This window comes from Phyllobates terribilis, unplaced genomic scaffold (assembly GCF_046119375.1).
Source record: "Phyllobates terribilis strain yellow unplaced genomic scaffold, ASM4611937v1 Scaffold_2__4_contigs__length_985480577, whole genome shotgun sequence".
NCBI classification, from domain to species: domain Eukaryota; kingdom Metazoa; phylum Chordata; class Amphibia; order Anura; family Dendrobatidae; genus Phyllobates; species Phyllobates terribilis.
In genome coordinates, this window is record NW_027362762.1 from 21355862 (window position 1) to 21378542 (window position 22681).

Below are 22681 nucleotides of genomic sequence, written 5' to 3' on the forward strand. Positions count from 1 at the left end.
TGTGCCCCCACATAATAATGCCACCACTGTGCCCCCACATAATAATGCCACCACTATGCCCCCCACATAATAATGCCACCACTGTGCCCCCCACATAATAATGCCACCACTGTGACCCCACATAATAATGCCACCACTGTGTCCCCACATAATAATGCCACCACTGTGTCCCCACATAATAATGCCACCACTGTGACCCCACATAATAATGCCACCACTGTGTCCCCACATAATAATGCCACCACTTTGCCCCCACATAATAATGCCACCACTGTACCCCCCACATAATAATGCCATTACTGTGCCCCCACATAATAATCTCACCAATGTGCCCCCACATAATACTTCCACCATTGTGCCCCCCACATAATAATGCCCACCGCTGTGCCCCCACATAATGCCACCACTGTGCCCACCCGTAATTATGCCTCCTTTGTGCTCTGTGGATGGTAAAATTGCCCCCTAGAAAATATTAATGCCATGTGCAAATACCTTAGAAAACAGTGCCCACATTTTGCCCCTTTGATGGCCACAATACTCTGAGTGCCCCAATTATGCTTCTTAAGTGCCCACTTAATTTTTAATAATGTCCACTGAGTCCCCCTATGTACAGCTCCTCTACACACAGTATGATGGGCCCACAGCTCCACTATACATAATGTGGTGGGCCCACAGCTCCCCCATACAGTGTGATGTTCCCACAGGTATACTACATACAGTATTATACATAGTTTAGGACGCACAGCTCCCCCATACACAGTATGACGTCCTCACTGCTCCTTCAGAACACAGTATAATGATCCCCACAGTAGAACCCACACTGTATAATGGCTTCCACAGTAGTCCCAACACTAGCTCTCAAAATGTATACTGACAAAACGCATTGGCTCCCACACTTTATGAGGACCCCCACAAATGTCCCTACAACGTATGAGGATCCCCTGCAGTAGTCCCCACAGTGCATGATTACCTGCACAAAACTATATAATGGCCCCCCTCATTAGTTCCCACACTGTATAATGGCCCCCCTCATTAGTTCCCACACTGTATAATGGCCCCCCCTCATTAGTTCCCACACTGTATAATGGCCCCCCCTCATTAGTTCCCACACTGTATAATGGCCCCCCTCATTAGTTCCCACACTGTATAATGGCCCCCCTCATTAGTTCCCACACTGTATAATGGCCCCCCCTCATTAGTTCCCACACTGTATAATGGCCCCCCCTCATTAGTTCCCACACTGTATAATGGCCCCCCTCATTAGTTCCCACACTGTATAATGGCCCCCCTCATTAGTTCCCACACTGTATAATGGCCCCCCCTCATTAGTTCCCACACTGTATAATGGCCCCCCTCATTAGTTCCCACACTGTATAATGGCCCCTCTCATTAGTTCCCACACTGTATAATGGCCACTGCTTTAACCCCTAAACTGCATAATAGCCACTGCATTTGCTCCCACGCTGTATAATGGCCCCCACATTAGCCTCCAAACTATAGTAACATAGATGGTGACCCGATTCTAATGCATCGGGTATTCTAGAATATATATGCGGCCGATTAAAAATGAACCCGTTTATAATTTTTTAATTAGTTTTATCATTTGTATTACTGTTATGACTCTAATAATGGTATTACTAATATCCATATGCCTAAATCTGTTGATCCAAAAGGCAAAATCCCCAGGACACCTTCAGCCAATTTGCATCATGAGGAAAAATTCCTTCTTGGCCCCTGAGAAAAGGCGATCAGTCCAAGACCCCCGGATCATCCTAATTATGATACTAGTTATGTAATTACTATTACCGTACTAAAGCTAAAGCTGTTATAGTGTCGGCCCTTGTATACAGCTGTTATAGTGTCGGCCCTTGTATACAGCTGTTATAGTGTCGGCCATCACTATCTCGTGGTAGGGCATTCCACAGTCCAACTGCTCTGACTGTAAAGAACCCTTTCCTGGTTAGGTGCCGGAATCGCCTTTCTCCCCCCTGTAATGAGCCCCCTGGTCCTTAGTATGGACTTTGGTAGGAATAAGTCCCGTGCCGTCCTCTGTACTGACCCCACATATATACACTGCTCAAAAAAATAAAGGGAACACTCAAGTAACACATCCTAGATGTGAATGAATGAAATCTTCTCATTGAATACTTTGTTCTGTAGAAGCTGAATGTGCTGACAACAAAATCACACAAAAATCATCAATGGAAATCACATTTATTAACCAATGGAGGCCTGGATGTGGAGTCACCCCCAAAATTAAAGTGGAAAAACACTACAGGCTGATCCAACTGTGATGTAATGTCCTTAAAACAAGTCACAATGAGGCTGAGTATTGTGTGTGGCCTCCACGTGCCTGTATGACCTCCCTACAACGCCTGGGCATGCTCCTGATGAGGCTGAGTATTGTGTGTGGCCTCCACGTGCCGGTATGACCTCCCTACAACGCCTGGGCATGCTCCTGATGAGGCTGAGTATTGTGTGTGGCCTCCACGTGCCTGTATGACCTCCCTACAACGCCTGGGCATGCTCCTGATGAGCCTCAGTATTGTGTGTGGCCTCCACGTGCCTGTATGACCTCCCTACAACGCCTGGGCATGCTCCTGATGAGGCTCAGTATTGTGTGTGGCCTCCACGTGCCTGTATGACCTCCCTACAACACCTGGGCATGCTACTGATGAGGCGGAGTATTGTGTGTGGCTTCCACGTGCCTGTATGACCTCCCTACAACGCCTGGGCATGCTCCTGATGAGGCTGAGTATTGTGTGTGGCCTCCACGTGCCTGTATGACCTCCCTACAACGCCTGGGCATGCTCCTGATGAGGCTGAGTATTGTGTGTGTGGCCTCCACGTGCCTGTATGACCTCCCTACAACGCCTGGGCATGCTACTGATGAGGCTGAGTATTGTGTGTGGCCTCCACGTGCCTGTATGACCTCCCTACAACGCCTGGGCATGCTCCTGATGAGGGTGAGTATTGTGTGTGGCCTCCACGTGCCTGTATGACCTCCCTACAACGCCTGGGCATGCTCCTGATGAGGTTGAGTATTGTGTGTGTGGCCTCCACGTGCCTGTATGACCTCCCTACAACGCCTGGGCATGCTCCTGATGAGGCTGAGTATTGTGTGTGGCCTCCACGTGCCTGTATGACCTCCCTACAACGCCTGGGCATGCTCCTGATGAGGCTGAGTATTGTGTATGTGGCCTCCACGTGCCTGTATGACCTCCCTACAACGCCTGGGCATGCTCCTGATGAGGCTGAGTATTGTGTGTGGCCTCCACGTGCCTGTATGACCTCCCTACAACGCCTGGGCATGCTCCTGATGAGGATGTGTGTAGCCTCCACGTGCCTGTATGACCTCCCTACAACGCCTGGGCATGCTCCTGATGAGGCTGAGTATTGTGTGTGGCTTCCACGTGCCTGTATGACCTCCCTACAACGCCTGGGCATGCTACTGATGAGGCTGAGTATTGTGTGTGGCCTCCACGTGCCTGTATGACCTCCCTACAACGCCTGGGCATGCTCCTGATGAGGGTGAGTATTGTGTGTGGCCTCCACGTGCCTGTATGACCTCCCTACAACGCCTGGGCATGCTCCTGATGAGGTTGAGTATTGTGTGTGTGGCCTCCACGTGCCTGTATGACCTCCCTACAACGCCTGGGCATGCTCCTGATGAGGCTGAGTATTGTGTGTGGCCTCCACGTGCCTGTATGACCTCCCTACAACGCCTGGGCATGCTCCTGATGAGGCTGAGTATTGTGTGTGGACTCCACGTGCCTGTATGACCTCCCTACAACGCCTGGGCATGCTCCTGATGAGGCTGAGTATTGTGTGTGTGGCCTCCACGTGCCTGTATGACCTCCCTACAACGCCTGGGCATGCTCCTGATGAGGCTGAGTATTGTGTGTGGCCTCCACATGCCTGTATGACCTCCCTACAACGCCTGGGCATGCTCCTGATGAGGCTGAGTATTGTGTGTGGCCTCCACGTGCCTGTATGACCTCCCTACAACGCCTGGGCATGCTCCTGATGAGGATGTGTGTAGCCTCCACGTGCCTGTATGACCTCCCTACAACGCCTGGGCATGCTCCTGATGAGGCTGAGTATTGTGTGTGGCTTCCACGTGCCTGTATGACCTCCCTACAACGCCTGGGCATGCTCCTGATGAGGATGTGTGTAGCCTCCACGTGCCTGTATGACCTCCCTACAACGCCTGGGCATGCTCCTGATGAGGTTGAGTATTGTGTGTGGCCTCCACGTGCCTGTATGACCTCCCTACAACGCCTGGGCATGCTCCTGAGGAGGCTGAGTATTGTGTATGGCTTCCATGTGCCTGTATGACCTCCCTACAACGCCTGGGCATGCTCCTGATGAGGCTGAGTATTGTGTGTGGCCTCCATGTGCCTGTATGAAGTCCCTACAACGCCTGGGCATGCTCCTGAGGAGGCTGAGTATTGTGTGTGGCTTCCATGTGCCTGTATGACCTCCCTACAACGCCTGGGCATGCTCCTGATGAGGCTGAGTATTGTGTGTGGCCTCCACGTGCCTGTATGACCTCCCTACAACGCCTGGGCATGCTCCTGATGAGGATGTGTGTAGCCTCCACGTGCCTGTATGACCTCCCTACAACGCCTGGGCATGCTCCTGATGAGGCTGAGTATTGTGTGTGGCTTCCACGTGCCTGTATGACCTCCCTACAACGCCTGGGCATGCTCCTGATGAGGATGTGTGTAGCCTCCACGTGCCTGTATGACCTCCCTACAACGCCTGGGCATGCTCCTGATGAGGTTGAGTATTGTGTGTGGCCTCCACGTGCCTGTATGACCTCCCTACAACGCCTGGGCATGCTCCTGAGGAGGCTGAGTATTGTGTATGGCTTCCATGTGCCTGTATGACCTCCCTACAACGCCTGGGCATGCTCCTGATGAGGCTGAGTATTGTGTGTGGCCTCCATGTGCCTGTATGAAGTCCCTACAACGCCTGGGCATGCTCCTGAGGAGGCTGAGTATTGTGTGTGGCTTCCATGTGCCTGTATGACCTCCCTACAACGCCTGGGCATGCTCCTGATGAGGCTCAGTATTGTGTGTGGCCTCCATGTGCCTGTATGAAGTCCCTACAACGCCTGGGCATGCTCCTGATGAGGCTGAGTATTGTGTGTGGCCTCCACGTGCCTGTATGACCTCCCTACAACGCCTGGACATGCTCCTGATGAGGGTGCGGATGGTCTCCTGTGGGATCTCCTCCCAGACCTGGACTAAAGCATCCGCCAACTCCTGGACCGTCTGTGGTGCAACGTGACGTTGGTGGATGGAGCGAGACATGATGTCCCAGATGTGCTCAATCGGATTCAGGTCTGGGGAACGGGCGGCCAGTCCATGGCTTCAATGCCTTCATCTTGCAGGAACTGCTGACACACTCCAGCCACATAAGGTCTGGCATTGTCCTGCATTAGGAGGAACCCAGGGCCAACCGCACCAGCATATGGTCTCACAAGGGGTCTGAGGATCTCATTTCGGTACCTAATGACAGTCAGGCTACCTCTGGCGAGCACATGGAGGGCTGTGCGGCCCTCCAAAGAAATGCCACCCCACGCCATTACTGACCCACTGCCAAACCGGTCATGCTGAAGGATGTTGTAGGCAGCAGATCGCTCTCCACGGCGTTTCCAGACTCTGTCATGTCTGTCACGTGTGCTCAGTGTGAACCTGCTTTCATCTGTAAAGAGCACAGGGTGCCAGTGGCCACTTTGCCAATCCTGGTGATCTGTGGCAAATGCCAAGCGTCCTGCACGGTGTTGGGCTGTGAGCACAACCCCCATCTGTGGACGTCGGACCCTCATACCACCCTTATGGTGTCTGTTTCTAACCGTTTGTGCAGACTCATGCACATTTGTGGCCTGCTGGAGGTCATTTTGCAGGGCTCTGGCAGTGCTCCTCCTCTTCCTCCTTGCACAAAGGTGGAGGTAGCGGTCCTGCTGCTGGGTTGTTGCCCTCCTACAGCCCCCTCCACATCTCCTGGTGTACTGGCCTGTCTCCTGGTAGCGCCTCCAGCCTCTGGACACTACACTGATAGAAACAGCAAACCTTTTTGCCACAGCTCGCATTGATGTGTCTTCCTGGGTGAGCTGCACTACCTGAGCAACTTCTGTGGGTTGTAGAGTCCGTATCATGCTACCACGAGTGTGAAAGCACAACCAACATTCAAAAGTGACCAAAACATCAGCCCGAAAGCATTGGTACTGAGATGTGGTCTGTGGTCCCCACCTGCAGAACCACTCCTTTATTGAGGGGCTCTTGATAATTGCCAATAATTTCCATCTATTGTCTATTCCATTTGCACATCAGCATGTGAGATTGATTGTCAATCAGTGTTGCTTCCTAAGTGGACAGTTTGATTTCACAGAAGTTTGATTTACTTGGAGTTATATTCTGCTGTTTAAGCGTTCCCTTTATTTTTTTTGAGCAGTGTGTGTGTGTATATATATATATATATATATATATATATATATATATATATGCACAGTACAGACCAAAAGTTTGGACACACCTTCTCATTTAAAGATTTTTCTGTATTTTCATGACTTTGAAAATTGTACATTCACACTGAAGGCATCAAAACTATGAATTAACACATGTGGAATTATATACTTAACAAAAAAGTGTGAAACAACTGAAAATATGTCTTATATTCTAGGTTCTTCACAGTAGCCACCTTTTGCTTTGATGACTGCTTTGCACACTCTTGGCATTCTCTTGATGAGCTTCTAGAGGTAGTCACCGGAAATGGTCTTCCAACAATCTTGAAGGAGTTCCCAGAGAAACCACTGCTAAGGAGAGGCAACAAGCAGAAGAGACTTGTTATGTAACTATATCTGCGCCCTGCACACGCCGATACATTTACCTGTAGCTCTGGGTGAGCCCCTCTGAGCACGGTGCTTGGGCCGACCACACCCTCTGCCCCCCCCACCGGCAGTTGTACCCCCCCCATTGTAATTTACCATTTGTAATAGCGCCTCCTAGGGTAAGAACATCCCTCACTTCCGTAACTTATCCCCTCACTGTAATAAACTCCTGCCCTAATCTAAGAGCCCTCCCTTATTAGTATTGTAATCCATGTAATATCACCCCCTCCCGTCCTGTAATATCACCCCCTCCGCCCCGTAATATCACCCCCTCCCGTCCTGTAATATCACCCCCTCCCACCCTGTAATACCACCCCTCCCGTCCTGTAATACCACCCCCTCCGCCCCGTAATACCATCCCCTCCGCCCCGTAATACCACCCCCTCCCGTCCTGTAATATCACCCCCTCCGCCCTGTAATATCACCCCCTCCCGTCCTGTAATACCACCCCTCCCGTCCTGTAATATCACCCCCTCTGCCCTGCAATATCACCCCCTCCCACCCTGTAATACCACCCCTCCCGCCCTGTAATACCACCCCTCCCGCCCTGTAATACCACCCCTCCCGTCCTGTAATATCACCCCCTCTGCCCTGCAATATCACCACCTCCCACCCTGTAATACCACCCCTCCCGTCCTGTAATATCACCCCTCCCGCCCTGTAATACCACCCCCTCCCGTCCTGTAACATCACCCCGTCTGCCCTGCAATATCACCACCTCCGCCCTGCAATATCACCACCTCCCACCCTGTAATACCACCCCCTCCCGTCCTGTAATATCACCCCCTCTGCCCTGCAATATCACCACCTCCCACCCTGTAACATCACCCCCTCCGCCCTGTAATATCACCTCCTCGCTCTCCCCCGCTGTATTTGTTATCATTGTTGCCAGTACTAATTGTCATTGCAAAATTGTGGGAATTCCCCCCCCTCTCCCCCCCCCTCTTCCCCCCCCTCTTCCCCCCCCTCTTCCCCCCCCTCTGCTCTGTGCTTCTTCTTATAATGTTGTTGTTTCCTTTTTTTGTTTCTCATGCAAATTTCATGTCAATATAATATTAGAAAAGTGAAATGTCGGAATGACAAAACTTTGTAACTAATTTAAAGGGAAAGGTCACTAGTAAACCATAGAGGAAAGAGAGTCTGTCCAGCGTCCTACAGTCCTGTATATGGAAATCAGACTGTCCCCAACACCTGCTGTCAGGACCCCCATTCACGTCAGATCCCATAAAAACTGGACAGGTGGGCTTTCATCCATGCTCCCTAATAATGAGCTGCACTTTGCCTCCGTGTCCAGATAAAGTTTCTGAATGCTTAGTCTGATATTCATCCATATACTCCAGTCATCTCCAGAGCTGCATTCATAATTCAGCTGTTACATCAGATCTTATGCTCCAGTCTCATCCAAAGCTGCATTCTTATTTCTGTTCTTAAAACATGTCTTCTACTTCAGTCATCTGCAGAGCAGCAGTCACTATTCTGCGGTTAGAGGACCTTTCACCAGTTTGATCATAGTAAACTTGTCACATCAGGGAATAACGGCTGCAGAGATGAGGAAAGCGTTGTTTTTATTTTGTGATTCCTTCTCTCCGTTGTGGAGATTGTTGCGTGTAAAGTTTTATGTTCTAATTTATGATAACTCCAAGGGGGCGTTACCAGAGGTTGTTCTGTGGGGGCGTGTTCTTTTCTCCTGCATGACATTGACCAATCCTAAATAGGAGACATCATGCAGGAGAAAAAAGAACACGCCCCCAGAGGGTCAGAAGAACGTGGTGGGCGGAAGAGATGGGGGAATTGAATTCTACTTGAATCTTACAAAAAAGTCCCTGAAGTTCACTGCTCATGCTTTTCATCTTTAATAGACAGCCCTGATCTCAGCCACCTACTGGGTCATATAGAGCAAAGCTGAGTGTGATTACAAACACCTCCAGGTTTCATCTCACAGCAGTCAGTGTGGGGGGAGAGGGAGTAATTACAAATAACCCTGTTGCTGCAGATCTTTTCTCCTCAGTTAGACGGCCATAAAACTCAGTCGAGGATCACAACGCAGTGCTCGGACTGGTCGTCAGCTCTCTTGACCCGAGCATGACAGCTGCATAGAAATAGCTGCTGTCACGACATCCAGTCCGTGCACTGCGTTGAGATCCTCATCTGAGTTATACGGCCGTCTGCCTCCTTCCTTAATGTCAGGCTATGCTTTACATTTCCCTTGTGTTTATAAATATCATTATATTAAATTAGTTGTCAACTTTTAAGATCTCTTCAGTAATTGCAGTAGTTTTCCTTTCCATTATTCCGTCTTGTCCCTTTATAATACTGAGTGCTTGTTGTTTGATACCTGTTATTATGGATGAAGATTGTTCTGGTTGTTTCCAAAACTTCCAAGGGTCAGCACTTATCAGGTTACTGTCCCTTTAAGTGCTTGGTTATCGCTGACTTTGTTGTTCTAAGTTGGCAGCTCATTAATATCGATGTCATTTATAACTAAGCAGGAAATAAAAAAACCTCGGAAAAGAAAGTCAGGAGGATCGCTGAGGTGCGAGGTCCGGAGGCTGCGCCAAGTGTGAACGGACCGTATGTAACTGTGACCCACTCTCTGCTGTTATTCTATCTGTGTATATATCACAGTGCCACTCCTCCTGTCCTGTATATATACACTGCACAGTACCACTCCTCCTGTCCTGTATATATACACTGCACGGTACCACTCCTCCTGTCCTGTATATATACACTGCACGGTACCACTCCTCCTGTATATATACACTGCACAGTACCACTCCTCCTGTCCTGTATATATACACTGCACGGTACCACTCCTCCTGTATATATACACTGCACAGTACCACTCCTCCTGTCCTGTATATATACACTGCACAGTACCACTCCTCCTGTATATATACACTGCACAGTACCACTCCTCCTGTCCTGTATATATACACTGCACAGTACCACTCCTCCTGTCCTGTATATATACACTGCACGGTACCACTCCTCCTGTCCTGTATATATACACTGCACAGTACCACTCCTCCTGTCCTGTATATATACACTGCACAGTACCACTCCTCCTGTCCTGTATATATACACTGCACAGTACCACTCCTCCTGTCCTGTATATATACACTGCACAGTACCACTCCTCCTGTCCTGTATATATACACTGCACAGTACCACTCCTCCTGTCCTGTATATATACACTGCACAGTACCACTCCTCCTGTCCTGTATATATACACTGCACAGTACCACTCCTCCTGTCCTGTATATATACACTGCACAGTACCACTCCTCCTGTCCTGTATATATACACTGCACAGTACCACTCCTCCTGTATATATACACTGCGCAGTACCACTCCTCCTGTATATATACACTGCGCAGTACCACTCCTCCTGTATATATACACTGCGCAGTACCACTTCTCCTGTATATATACACTGCACAGTACCACTCCTCCTGTATATATACACTGCACAGTACCACTCCTCCTGTATATATACACTGCGCCGTACCACTCCTCCTGTATATATACACTGCGCAGTACCACTCCTCCTGTATATATACACTGCACAGTACCACTCCTCCTGTATATATACACTGCACAGTACCACTCCTCCTGTATATATACACTGTGCAGTACCACTCCTCCTGTATATATACACTGCACAGTACCACTCCTCCTGTCCTGTATATATACACTGCACAGTACCACTCCTCCTGTATATATACACTGCACAGTACCACTCCTCCTGTCCTGTATATATACACTGCACAGTACCACTCCTCCTGTCCTGTATATATACACTGCACAGTACCACTCCTCCTGTCCTGTATATATACACCGCACATTACCACTCCTCCTGTCCTGTATATATACACTGCACAGTACCACTCCTCCTGTCCTGTATATATACACTGCACAGTACCACTCCTCCTGTCCTGTATATATACACTGCACAGTACCACTCCTCCTGTCCTGTATATATACACCGCACATTACCACTCCTCCTGTCCTGTATATATACACTGCACAGTACCACTCCTCCTGTCCTGTATATATACACTGCACAGTACCACTCCTCCTGTCCTGTATATATACACCGCACAGTACCACTCCTCCTGTCCTGTATATATACACCGCACAGTACCACTCCTCCTGTCCTGTATATATACACCGCACATTACCACTCCTCCTGTCCTGTATATATACACTGCACAGTACCACTCCTCCTGTCCTGTATATATAAACTGCACAGTACCACTCCTCTTGTCCTGTATATATACACTGCACAGTACCACTCCTCCTGTCCTGTATATATACACTGCACAGCACCACTCCTCCTGTCCAGTATATATACACTGCATAGTACCACTCCTCCTGTATATATACACTGCACAGTACCACTCCTCCTGTATATATACACTGCACAGTACCACTCCTCCTGTATATATACACTGCACAGTACCACTCCTCCTGTCCTGTATATATACACTGCACAGTACCACTCCTCCTGTATATATACACTGCATAGTACCACTCCTCCTGTATATATACACTGCACAGTACCACTCCTCCTGTATATATACACTGCACAGTACCACTCCTCCTGTATATATATACACTGCACAGTACCACTCCTCCTGTCCTGTATATATACACTGCACAGTACCACTCCTCCTGTCCTGTATATATACACTGCACAGTACCACTCCTCCTATTCTGTATATATACACTGCACAGTACCACTCCTCCTGTATATATACACTGCACAGTACCACTCCTCCTGTCCTGTATATATACACTGCACAGTACCACTCCTCCTGTATATATACACTGTACAGTACCACTCCTCCTGTATATATACACTGCACAGCACCACTCCTCCTGTATATATACACTGCACAGTACCACTCCTCCTGTATATATACACTGCACAGTACCACTCCTCCTGTATATATACACTGCACAGTACCACTCCTCCTGTATATATATATACACTGCACAGTACCACTCCTCCTGTCCTGTATATATACACTGCACAGTACCACTCCTCCTGTCCTGTATATATACACTGCACAGTACCACTCCTCCTGTCCTGTATATATACACTGCACAGCACCACTCCTCCTGTATATATACACTGCACAGTACCACTCCTCCTGTCCTGTATATATACACTGCACAGCACCACTCCTCCTGTATATATACACTGCACAGTACCACTCCTCCTGTATATATACACTGCACAGTACCACTCCTCCTGTATATATACACTGCATAGTACCACTCCTCCTGTATATATACACTGCACAGTACCACTCCTCCTGTCCAGTATATATACACTGCATAGTACCACTCCTCCTGTATATATACACTGCACAGTACCTCTCCTCCTGTCCAGTATATATACACTGCATAGTACCACTCCTCCTGTATATATACACTGCACAGTACCACTCCTCCTGTATATATACACTGCACAGTACCACTCCTCCTGTATATATACACTGCATAGTACCACTCCTCCTGTATATATACACTGCACAGTACCACTCCTCCTGTATATATACACTGCACAGTACCACTCCTCCTGTATATATACACTGCACAGTACCACTCCTCCTGTATATATACACTGCACAGTACCACTCCTCCTGTATATATACACTGCACAGTACCACTCCTCCTGTATATATACACTGCACAGTACCACTCCTCCTGTATATATACACTGCACAGTACCACTCCTCCTGTATATATACACTGCACAGTACCACTCCTCCTGTATATATATATATACACTGCACAGTACCACTCCTCCTGTATATATATATATATATATACACTGCACAGTACCACTCCTCCTGTATATATACACTGCACAGTACCACTCCTCCTGTATATATATATATACACTGCACAGTACCACTCCTGCTGTATATATATATATATATACACTGCACAGTACCACTCCTCCTGTATATATACACTGCACAGTACCACTCCTCCTGTATATATACACTGCACAGTACCACTCCTCCTGTATATATATATATATACACTGCACAGTACCACTCCTCCTGTATATATATATATATATACACTGCACAGTACCACTCCTCCTGTATATATACACTGCACAGTACCACTCCTCCTGTATATATATATATACACTGCACAGTACCACTCCTGCTGTATATATATATATATATATACACTGCACAGTACCACTCCTCCTGTCCTGTATATATACACTGCACAGTACCACTCCTCCTGTCCTGTATATATACACTGCACAGCACCACTCCTCCTGTATATATACACTGCACAGTACCACTCCTCCTGTCCTGTATATATACACTGCACAGTACCACTCCTCCTGTCCTGTATATATACACTGCACAGTACCACTCCTCCTGTCCTGTATATATACACTGCACAGCACCACTCCTCCTGTATATATACACTGCACAGTACCACTCCTCCTGTCCTGTATATATACACTGCACAGTACCACTCCTCCTGTCCTGTATATATACACTGCACAGCACCACTCCTCCTTTATATATACACTGCACAGTACCACTCCTCCTGTCCTGTATATATACACTGCACAGTACCACTCCTCCTGTCCTGTATATATACACTGCACAGTACCACTCCTCCTGTCCTGTATATATACACTGCACAGTACCACTCCTCCTGTCCTGTATATATACACTGCACAGCACCACTCCTCCTGTATATATACACTGCACAGTACCACTCCTCCTGTCCTGTATATATACACTGCACAGTACTACTCCTCCTGTCCTGTATATATACACTGCACAGCACCACTCCTCCTGTATATATACACTGCACAGTACCACTCCTCCTGTCCTGTATATATACACTGCACAGTACCACTCCTCCTGTCCTGTATATATACACTGCACAGTACCACTCCTCCTGTCCTGTATATATACACTGCACAGTACCACTCCTCCTGTCCTGTATATATACACTGCACAGTACCACTCCTCCTGTCCTGTATATATACACTGTACAGTACCACTCCTCCTGTCCTGTATATATACACCGCACATTACCACTCCTCCTGTCCTGTATATATACACTGCACAGTACCACTCCTCCTGTCCTGTATATATACACTGCACAGTACCACTCCTCCTGTATATACACACTGCACAGTACCACTCCTCCTGTCCTGTATATATACACTGCACAGTACCACTCCTCCTGTATATACACACTGCACAGTACCACTCCTCCTGTATATATACACTGCAGGTCTTTTTTTTATTGATAGAATAAGTACAGTACATGACAGAACAATGATACATTACAGGACACCGAACATAAGAACAAAACAAGACGACAAATCACAGAAAATAGATACAAAATAAATCCCCCCAGGAATATATATATATATATACAAGAAATAAATATTATAAAACCTATAAAACCCCCGGCCCAGCTTCATTCATACTACTATATACAATCCCACACAACGCTCACACCGTCCTATATACACATAAAACACCGTTCTATATACAAGATTATATACAATAAAACACTAAACCTAATATAACGTATATACAACCGGGAACTAACACTAACCTACTGGTCCCACTGCCTGACCTTACAGTCACCCCCTTACCGCACCTCATTCACACCACAGAAAACCAAAAATAACAATATATACAATAGTGACATGAACAATTTTAAACCTTTTTTTTTTTTTTTTTTTTTTTTTTTTTTTTTTAATTTTGTAATTTTTTAATATATATATAAAACACAGACCTACACTAACTATCCCGCCACCCCTGATCCAGCTCTGGCCACAAAGTTCAGGATTACTCCGAGCTAGGATCAGGCCCCAAAGTTTTTCCCCAGGCGGGGCCTGGACCAGGCCAGATCAGTCCTCTTATCACCGCTGATGAAGAACCCCCCCCAAATCCCCCACCCAACCTAACTAAAACCCCCTATTATACATTATATACCATATATACAGAACACAACCTACACACTCACCATCCAAGGCTCAAGTTCGATGCCGGCAAACCTTCTATTCAGGAGACAGAAATACAAAACAAAAATCTAGGGTGGAAAGACATCAGCCCCCCACCAGGGTATAGGAGTACTACCGGACTAAGGCACCCTGAAGGAAAAGCCCCTCCAGAGACGGGCCGCCCTCCGGGCAACCAGTCCTTCATACTCCAGAGAACGTACCTTCACCAGGTCACCTAGGATGTTCCTACAGACTTCATCTACATGGAGGATTTTACTCTGCGTCGAGACTAAAACTCGTGCGTTCCATGTGAAATACCTCACCACTGCGCTGACTATGAATAAAGTGTCTCGGTCCCTTCTCCCAAGGTCACCGAACGCTCCATAGGCCCACCCGGCGTAGGACAGAGTAGCCAGCCGCGGCCAACCAATGGAAGCCCCCACCCTGTTGTACACCTCTGTATTAAAGGGACAATGAAGCAGGAAGTGCTCCATGCTTTCCAGCACGTTAGCACAAGCCTCACGGGGGCAATTCCTGTCCTCGGAGCTCCTGAACTTCAAATTGTCCCTCACATACAGCTTACCATGGAAGCAGCGCCAAGTCAAGTCCCAGTACTTCTCGGGGATCCTGCTAGAATTTAACAAACTCAACCCAACCTCCAGATCCCGACTTGGGCAGTCTTTGAGGGCCAATGGACTCTGAAAATGAGAAAGCAAGACCCTCATATCGAGGAGTTTCCTCGGGAGGGACCTCACCTCCCACATTCCCAGACCCCACCGGCGGATCATTTTCAGAACCGGGGTAACATAAGCCGGGAGATGCCCGTGTGGTGTGCGAAGATCCTTCAATCTTCCCCCTGTCTCCCATTCCTGGAAGAAAGGCTGAAACCATCCCTTGCAGGAGAATACCCACGGAGGAGCCCTCTCTTTCCAGAGGTTTGCCACGTTCACTTTCAAGAAGGTGTTCACTAGGAACACCACGGGGTTCACCATATTCAAACCCCCTAGTCTCCTCGTGCGGTAAGTGACCTCCCGCTTGACTAGGTTCAGTCTGTTCCCCCATAACATCTGGAAGAACAGACTGTAGACCCGTGTCCAGAGAGGCTCTGGCAAGACACAGACGCTGCCCAGGTAGATTAGCAAGGGGAGCAGGAAAGCTTTGCACAGGCCAACCCTTTCCCTCAGGGTCAAAGACCAACCCCTCCATTGGTCCACTCTTTGGGCGACACCTTTGATTCTGCCTTCCCAGTTTTTCGTGGGGTAATCACCCTGGCCGAATTCGATGCCCAGGACTTTGGCATGTTCTTGGGGTTCGGGGAGGGTGTCCGGAAGATCAAACCCGGGATCTCCGCCTCCCAGCCAGAGACTCTCACACTTATCCTGGTTGACCTTGGACCCGGATGCCTCCGAGTAGCGCTTCACTTCTGACATCACCACCGCTGCCTCCTCTTGCGAAGAAACAAAGACGGTGACATCGTCCGCGTAGGCCACCACCCTCAGGATAGCCTCCGTCGCCACCCCGCCCATCCGCACCCCCGCCAACTGTCCACAATCGATCCTTCTGAGGAAGGGATCGATCGCAAACGCGTAAAGCAAAGGGCTAAGAGGACAGCCCTGACGGACACCGGATCCTACCCCGAAAGGTCGTCCAATCCACCCATTCACCAGTGGGAAAGTCTCAGCCCCTGCATACAAGGTCTTAAGCCAGTCCACAAACCCTCCAGGCAGACCATACCTCAAAAGAGTGGACCAGAGGTACTCGTGGTTAACCCGATCAAAGGCTTTTGCCTGATCCAGGGTCAGCAAGAACCCCTTCCAGAGGCCCGCCCTGCCTTGCTCCACGGCCTCTCGGACACCTAGAACAGCACTAAAAGTGCTACGGCCAGGAACGCAACAGTGCTGAACCTCCGAAAGGAGCCGGGGTGCAAACTTCACCAGCCTGTTGAAAAGTATCTTAGCCAAAATCTTCCTGTCCACATTCAGAAGTGCTATGGGACGCCAGTTCTCAATGCGTGACGGATCCTTACCCTTTGACAAAATGATCAAAGCTGACCTCCTTAATGATCTTGGCAGAGTGCCCGAAGAGAGACACTCGTTAAACACCTGAGTCAAGAGGGGGACCAAAGAGTCCCTAAAGGTCCTAAAGAACTCGGATGTTAAGCCATCCGGACCTGGCGACTTTTTGGGCCTAAGCCCATCGATCGTCAGTCTCACTTCCTCTTCTTTGATCGCTTCTGCCAAATCGCCCAGCGAGAGGTCAGCCCCTGGCTCAGGAACAGATTCAGCCAGGAAAACCGACATCCCGTCACGATCCAGTTCCCTCCTTCCCAAGAGGTGCGAGTAGTAGGAACTGACGACCTCCAAGATCCCTGATCTGGACCTTCTCAGGGACCCCGTACTGTCCACCAGCCCCGTCACTATCTTACTATTCACTGACATCTTACAGTTTCTGTAAGGGTTGGGCGAGCAGTATTTCCCGTAGTCCCTCTCGAAAACCAAAGATGCTTGCCTATCGTACTGACACCTCTTCAGCAAGGACTTCACTCTGGAGATCTCCTCGCGGCTACCTCCAGTCGAGACAAGATGCTCGAGTTTCCTCCTCAAGCTCTGATACAGGCGATCCCTGTTCAGGCTTCTGAGGTTCGAGAGCTGCCGGAAGAATCTCGCCACCCGATGTTTGAACATCTCCCACCACCCTGACTTAGTGTTACTTAGGCCCAGCAATGGTACCTGGCTCTGAAAGAATTCCTCAAAAGACCGTCTTACAGCTTCTTCCTCAAGGAGTGACGAATTCTGCTTCCAATAACCTCTTCCCATCCGAGGAGTCTCTGTAACATTCAGAGAAAACATAATCAAACAGTGATCGGAGAACACCACCTCCACAACCGACAACTGTGAAGAGACGGCCTCCTCCTTCAAATAAAACCTGTCTAGCCTAGACCTGCACTGACTACCTCTAAAAAAGGTGAATCCCGTGTCGCCCGGGTTGTGCCGGATGTGGACATCCACCAGGCGAGCCTCACTCACTATCCTGTTTAACGCGACGCAGTCATAAGCCAACTGGTCTCCGGAACCTCCTCTATCACAGGATCTCGTGACATTGTTGAAATCCCCTCCGAAGACCACCTGCCGACTCGAAAATAAAAAAGGTTTGATCTTCAGGAAGAGACATTTGCGGTCCCACTTGGACTGGGGACCATAGATGTTAATGAGCCGAAGCTCTTGTCCCCCCATGGAGACATCTAGGATCAAGCATCTCCCCATTTCTAATTCGATCACTCGTCTGCATTCAACCGCTGCGGTCTTAAAAAGGACCGCCACCCCGCTATACGGCTCGGCCGCAAGAGACCAGTAGGAGGGCCCATGACTCCACTCCCGCCTTGCTTTATGCAAGGTTGATATATCGGTCAACCTGGTCTCCTGCAAAAACAAAATGTCGGCGTCAAGTTGGCCGAAAAAATGAAAGGCCGTGTACCTTGCCGCATCTGACTTTATGCTGCAAACATTAATAGTTGCCAGCGTCAACGGGGTGGGTGCCGCCATCATGATTGATTGAATTAGATAGCCTTTTTCTTCCCACCACTGACAGTCCCAACCTCTTCCTCTGATAATGACGGGTTTTTAGTGCGCTTAAGACAAACAGCCTCGTCCATTCTCTCCTTACATACATTCTTGCCCTTGTCTGGTGGTCCTGGTTTAGTCGTCCCCCCAGAGGGCTTTGTATTTGCCCCCCGAGAGGAAGACCCAGCCATCTCCTGAGCCCCAACCACCTTGTCCGCAACCTCCGGCCCCGGGTCCCCACTTCCCCCCTCCAGAGGGAGGTCCTGGAGAGCCCCGAACCGGTTGGAGAGATCCACCAGAGGGGGGGCGGCTGAACCCTCCAATGGCGCTTGGATCACGGCCAGAGAGTCAGAGGGGTCGCACTCCAAAGAGGCAGCTCGAGACCTGGTCCCCCTGCTACCTCTGCCCGTTTTCCTGTTACCCTTTTTCTTTTTCTGTGACCACTCCCCCTCTTCCTCATCTAGACTGTCACCAGAAGAGGGTTCCTGGGAAGATGTGGCGTCCTCTCGCTCTTCCCTTTCAACTCTCTTGACTTCCTCGCTCAATTCGCTGTCTTTAGGATCCTCAGCTGCAAGTGAAGTACCTGGGTCAGAGTTTAGGGACATTACTCCCTGCCCCGTCCCCACCGCGCTGCTCCTGCTGCCTGATGGTGGATGGCGGCAGCTTGCTCCTCACCGGTTCCCTGCCTCCCCCGCCCCTACTGGTCCCTTCACCGGCAAGATTAGTCCCGGCTTTCGCCTGTCCCGCACTCGCCGCTTTCAGGACCGCATTGGCGAAGGAACGCGGACAGCGACTGAACGGGTGACCGAGGTCACCACACAAGTTACACCTAATCCTGCGACAGGCAGCAGCAAGATGACCAAGGTCCTCACACAGTGCGCATTTCTGGGTGGTACACAGCGCACTGAAGTGTGTGGGGCTACCGCACCTGTGACAGACCTTAGGCTGCCCCTGGTAGAAAATCAAGATCCTATCCCTCCCCAAAAAGGTTGAGGAGGGGATATGGGTAACAGTGTTTCCCGAAACCTTCAATCTCACCATGAAGGTCCAGGCCCCTGACCAGATACCATGGTCATCCAGATTCTTTTCGGGAATATTGGTGACCTTTCCGTATCGACTCACCCAGGTGGTAATGTCCATACAGGAAAGCGACTCGTTACTAGTCAAAACGGTCACTTTCCTGACTGAATCTTGGCGGGTTATTGCCAGGGGAAAGAGACCATGCCATTCGGGGCGACTCCGAGCCAGCTCATGGCAAGACCAGAACAGCTCAAGGCCATCCGGTCTCACGAAGCTGACATCGAAGTAGGAGGTCCCGTAAGGATGGATCAAGGCAAAGATGTCATATGCCGCAAAGCCCATCCCCAGCAGGAGCTCAACCACCTTCGACCTATCAGGACAGGCATCCTTGCTTACCCACTGGAGACGGACCACGTTCCTACGGTTACTCCTCTGCCCCGTTGTCGGCAGAGACCAGACAGTCTCTGCCCCTCTATCTCGGAAGGCTGAAAGACCATGTCTCTCTATCCAGAAAGACAGATCAACCTCCCTCCCCTCTACAGTGATGGAGCTCTCCCCTCTCCTCAGGGCGTCCAGGAGCTGCTGTTGCAAGTCACCATCCCCAGGGCCACCAGACGAGGGCGCACTACTACCCCCAGCACTGACAGCTCCTGAATAGCTTTGGGCTGAAGCCCCCGCCAATGCTGGGGGGGCAGCGGGACCAGCGCCTACTTCCCCCCCACCAACACCAGTGCTGCTCCCACCATTCACTCCAGTACTATTCACACCATTCGCAGGACCATTACTCCCATCATTCACTCCACTACTTCTCCCACCATTCATTACACCACTACCCCCAACATTTGCTACACCACTACTCCCACCATTCCCACTACTCCCAGCATTCATTCCACCACTACCCCCACCATTTGCTGCATCATCATTCACTGCACCACTACTTCCACTATTCCTACTACTCTCACCATCTGCTCCACCATTACTCCCACCATCTGCTCCACCATTACTCCCATCATTTACTGCACCACTACTTCCATTCCCTTTACTTGTCACCCCATTACCTCTGCTGTTCTCTGCACGTTCCACAGTCACCTCCATTCCTTCTTCCCTTGTGTCTGGTGTCTCTGCACTCACACCTGCTGGGCCGGGGGAGGGGAGCACTTCGAGAGACTCCTTTCTCTGCAGCACCACACCCGTTTCCCTTTGGTTTCTGCTGGCTTTCTGCAGGTCGTCTGCTGGAGCGCCCCGCCCCCCTACTGCAGCATTTTGGTCCTTGTTCTGGCCAGAAAGTTTTCTCGGCACCTCTGCCCGCCCTGCACCCACAGACTTTGGGGTCTTAGTGTCCGTTTTGGGCGCTGGGGCACACTGCCCCCCTGGCGCAGCAGTGTGCCCAGTGTTCCTCACAGGTGTTTTTTTCACATGCCTCCCGGCCCCCCCGGCCCCGTTGATAACCGGCTTAGCCGCAGAGGGCAGGGAGGTAAACTCCACAGAACTCCCTATGTCCGGCGCTGTGAGTACCTCCACAGCCTCGCCCCCTGCACTGTTCCCCGCACAGATGGCAGCATCGCCGGACGTCCTTCTCCTCTCCCCACCTTGCCTCTGCCTCGAGCCCACTGCAGAGCCCGTGCCTTTAGGTTTGGTGGGGTTTAAACAGAAGGTGGCAGGCGCAACATCAGACTTTGGTACATACTTGTAACTCACCACCTCCTGTGCAGCTCCTCCGGTCTTCCTCTTCCTCCTCTTGGTCTCCTCCACTGGTTTTTCCTCACCGAAAGAAAACCGTGTCAGGTCCACTGGAGACTCCAGCAGTCGGATCTCCCTCAGCATTCCTCCTTCCTCCTCCTCCCCCGACACTTCAGCCTCTGCTGTCTGAGTCCTTTGCCCTGCAGGGAGACCACTGGAACTCCGGCTCTGCCCCTCACTGGCTCCAGCACCTGGAACTCCAGTCACCTCTTCATCCTCCCCCTCCTCTTCACTAAGGACGCCGGCTGGCGGTTCTCCTGAGGTGTTTAACCCCTTCATTTCTGAGAACCGCCGCTGGTTCTTAAACCTCTCCAGGAAGGGACCTGCGCTTTTCTCAATCCCCTCCCGGAGGAGCACTAACCTGACCACCTCGTCTCTGAGGGCTTTAAACCTCTGGGAGGTCTCGGGTCGTTCCTTGTTGGACGCCCGGGTGTTCAGGATCCGGGCCTCCCTCAGCTCCTCTTTCAGCTGGGTTAGTGCTTTGCCGGCGTCCTTGTACTCTCGTAACGTGGCGACCACTCGGGAGGAGAAGGAACTTGTGGACTCGCTGGAGCTCATCTCCCCCAGGATCTTACTGGGCTCTTGTTCCTGGGGCCTGGGGTGCCCCGGTCTCCCTCTCTGGGCTGGCAGTGAACAGTCTCGGGGTTGGAGCAGGTGGATGTGCTCTTCCTCACCCTTCCCGATCTCCTCACTCCCTCCTGGGCCGGTTGTTGAGGCTCCTTCTTCCTCGCCGGCATAGACCGGGGGATAGGAGGCTGGGAAGCCATGCCGGCCTCCCAGTAGGCCTGCCTCTCCCTGGGGAGAAGAGAGGCAGATGACGACCCTCCTCCTGGAAGTGCTTGAGCTCAGGAGGCAGCTGCTACTCTCAGCACCACTCCTCCTGTCCTGTATATATACACTGTACAGTACCACTCCTCCTGTATGTATTGTAAGGCGGCGGTGTTCACACCGTGCAGTAACTGAGGCAGTGACCCAAGCAAGTCCAACATAAACAGCTTTTATTCAGCAACTCACGGGTAAACAGAAAGTCCTCCGGTTCGCAGCCGGGTTAACATGAGTCCATAAACAACGGTTGCCGGGGGCAACGGCCACGCCGGGCCGCGCAGAGCTTGACAGGTGCAGAGCCTTCCTAGGCGGTGGTTCAGCCACACAGTCCTGCTGAGCTTCCATGCTGTGCTCCTAGCAGGTTGCAACATAGAACAACACTAATGTTTAGTGCAGGATTTTAAAGGACCTGTGGAAGAGCCACTGGAAAACCCGTGTTGGAGGGAGGAGGCCCCACTGCCTCCTGTAGCCTCCTCCAAGAAATGAAGGCCCTGCCGGGTTTTACTTAATCTGCCTTAGCCAGGTAGTCTGACCAGGTCAATGCTTACCTTCATTCCTGCATTGCAGCCGCAGCTGTGTCTGTGACCTCAGTGCACTCCAATGGGTTTAATAGGTCTCTGTACACAT

At 50.2% G+C, this 22681-nt stretch overlaps 1 protein-coding gene and 1 long non-coding RNA gene across 6 annotated transcripts in view; one reads left to right on the top strand and one right to left on the bottom strand.

The window, feature by feature from the left end:
* Positions 1-22681, top strand: part of ARAP1 (ArfGAP with RhoGAP domain, ankyrin repeat and PH domain 1) — a 534432-nt gene that overhangs the window by 38130 nt on the left and 473621 nt on the right. The window contains exon 1 of one of the 5 annotated variants that reach the window (XM_073661185.1): positions 9354-9469. The exons of the other annotated variants lie outside the window; for them this stretch is intronic. The gene's annotated coding sequence lies outside the window, so the exon portion shown is untranslated. Of the gene's footprint in view, positions 1-9353; positions 9470-22681 lie in introns of those variants that run through there. 5 annotated transcript variants of the gene reach the window in all.
* Positions 6689-21082, bottom strand: LOC141190008 (uncharacterized). The gene is made up of 3 exons (XR_012264051.1): positions 20548-21082; positions 17639-17736; positions 6689-6823 (listed from the first exon to the last, which is right to left on the bottom strand). It is a non-coding gene; the product is annotated as an uncharacterized lncRNA (long non-coding RNA).